This window comes from Nannospalax galili, unplaced genomic scaffold (assembly GCF_000622305.1).
Source record: "Nannospalax galili isolate Female #2095 unplaced genomic scaffold, S.galili_v1.0 scaffold37, whole genome shotgun sequence".
NCBI lineage: Eukaryota > Metazoa > Chordata > Mammalia > Rodentia > Spalacidae > Nannospalax > Nannospalax galili.
The window spans coordinates 2,007,457-2,010,323 of record NW_008339765.1 but is presented as its reverse complement, the minus strand read 5'-3'; positions in this window follow the sequence as shown (position 1 = coordinate 2,010,323).

The following is a 2,867-nucleotide window of genomic DNA, read 5'->3' as shown; positions in this document are numbered from 1 at the left end:
GCTGGGGTTTTGTCTGCTTAAGTTTGCATGGGTCTTGTGCATGCTGACACCATTGCTGTAGGTTTATATGAGAAGAATCCCAGGAGGCTGTAGGACTATTTCCCTATGGTCATGCACCTCCTCCCTGGTTCTTATAATCTTTCCACCCCTCTGCAATGGTCCCTGAGCCCTGGGTGGATGGATTTTAATATGGGAGTCCTGTCCAGGGACCCACACTCTATAGACTCTTATTCTCTGCATTTTGGTCATTTGTAACCCTTTGCATTCCTGGCCCTCTGTTGCATGAGGGAACTTCATTAATGAGAATTAAAAATGCATTAGTGTTCTCTTCATCCCTTGTTCTATGTTCTGTGACATAGACAATCTCTGTGTATGACCAGTTGTGGAACTCTGTAACTTTCTCTGTCTCTTGAAAACGAAGTTTCTTTGATGGGTGGTAACTGGGATACTTGTCTATAGATTTAATGATCACATTACATTTGTCTAGGGATGTGGCAACCTTGGAGTTTTCTCTAAGATCTATGACCTCCAGCTATGTGTATTTGGCAAAGTTTTCCGTACCATACATGAGTTTCCTCCCACTGAGTGGGTTTTAAGTCCAATTAGGTAGCTGTTGATTATCCCCAAGATAAAAGTGCCACTACTGCATCAATGTCATTTGCTGTGCTGGTCACTAATGTGGTTTAGAGGCCTTGAAGCTGGGGTTGGACCATCGATTGATGTTCTTCCCTTAGTAAGTTCTGGAGTGCTCTCCAAAGCTGTGAGAGCTAGCCTTCAGGGGATGTGGCCTCCAGGTCAGTCCCAGCTCCGTCGCTGCACATCCTATGTCCAAAGTATATCCTGTCTTCAGCAAAAGGGTCTTACAATCAAGTTGAGGGAGGCAGTCAAGGACTGTGGCAATAGCCTGTGTAATTTTAGGAGTCTCTTGGACCACCCTGCCAACAAGTCAAAGGAAGATTTCTCTTGTTTGAAACTGTTTCCTGTTATATAGCCTTCAGCTATACTTGTGGACTCATGTGGAGATATTGCAGGTGTAATTTTTCAGTAGGTTTTGGGACTAATATGATTCCCTTTTTTTTGATACTAGCTAGGCATTATTTATCTCTCCTCTTTCTCTCCCTGTTTCATCCTCCATCCCTACCCTCTCCATTTATAGTGTCCCCATTTTCCCCACTTCTCCCTTGATAATTTCTGTCTGCTACGGTCCCACCTCTCTTGAGCACCTTCTTCTCCTTTATTCTCACAGTTCCTTGTATATTTTCACTGTGGCTTGATTTAGTTTCCTGAAAATGGAAGACACTAGAGAAATCATGAGCAAGGTTGAGGGACTGGGGCTAGTGTCTGCTGAGAAACAAAAGAAGAGGGGATAAGCAGGGCAGGGAGAACCTCAGAATGGGAAAGAAATATCACCAACAATCAGGTTTAATATGGGCCTTTATAACTAAGCTCATATTTTACAGTCTTAATTTTGTAATAACTTTAGGAAGTATGCTTATTTTTATACCCCAGCTTGTTGGAATATTTTATGCACATAAAAATGTAGTTTTAGGTAGAACACCAATGCACTTAAGACCTGATGCAACAAAACATGTGATAATACCAACAAATTCATTCTGTAAATATGTGCTTATAGTGAATTATAAGTAATTATAAAGTAATTATGTAAATTGCCAAGTGACAGTGAGTTAATATAGCACATATTTAAGGAGCAAATTATCTCTGTTCAGCTTTTTTGCAATACTAATGTTAATTACCAAAGACCGTATTAGAGTTTGGCAGGAAAACTCAGTATTAACTTAGGCCTGGTAGCAAGAGAGAAACACTAGCCTACCCAGAAACTGTCTATGTTAGATGTATGGCATTTTCTTGACTTATTTTTAACATTTTAATTTATTGTTTCACAATTTTATATGTGAATGCAATGTCTTTAAACCATATTTATCTTCTACTATGCTCTCATCTCCCTGCCTCTCCCTTTGATCCTTTCCTCCTGCTCAGCAAGTTTTTATCTTACTTTCGTGTCTTATAATTTTTTAATTTAGATTTTGTTTAGAGATTTTAGTTTTAGTTCTTTTTTGTGTCTGTGTGTTTGCATGCACATGTGAATGCATGTATATGGGTATCCATGGAGACCAGAAGCAAGCATCAAATAACCTGGAGCTGGAGTTACAGGTGGTTGTGAGCTGCCCCATGTGGGTGCTGGGAACTGACTCCTATCTTCTATAAGAGCAGCAAGTGTTCTTAATTGCTTAGTCTTCTCCCCAGGTCTATACTTTTAAATGACTTTCTAAAATTAGGATTGTTTACATGAGCACCAGTGTGGGGTTATTTTCTGGAGCATGAGCAATGTAATCAGTGTTTCCACCATCAAATAAAAATGATTCCCCCGACCCCTGTCAGCAGCCATTAACTTCTAGTTTTCTTGATGTATTGACCTCTTAGAGAAAAAATATAGCTTAGTCCAGCATAGCTAGTTCTTCATGAGCAAGTGTTGGTATCCAGCCATAACTGTTTCTTCTGGCAGAAATTTTTAGCCATTATACCAATGTGACCCTTTACAATTATGAAAACCAGGACTGCAGATCTACGTGTGGACCACATCAGTTCCCATTATTTCCTAATTTTTTATGATTCATTATTTGTTTTGTGATCTATTTTGCATGTTCTAATGCCCTGCAAACTTGGCTGTTATATTCTTTAGAAGAAAACAGCTGTTTTTATCTCAAACTCTCTAATTTTTCTCACCAATATAAAATTCTTAATTTGGAATTTGAGACCTCTCTGTCTTTTATGACAAAACTTTCTGTACTTTTCTAACATTTAACTGTGATTACTGAGTCTCAATGGAAACATCTGGAAGGCATTAG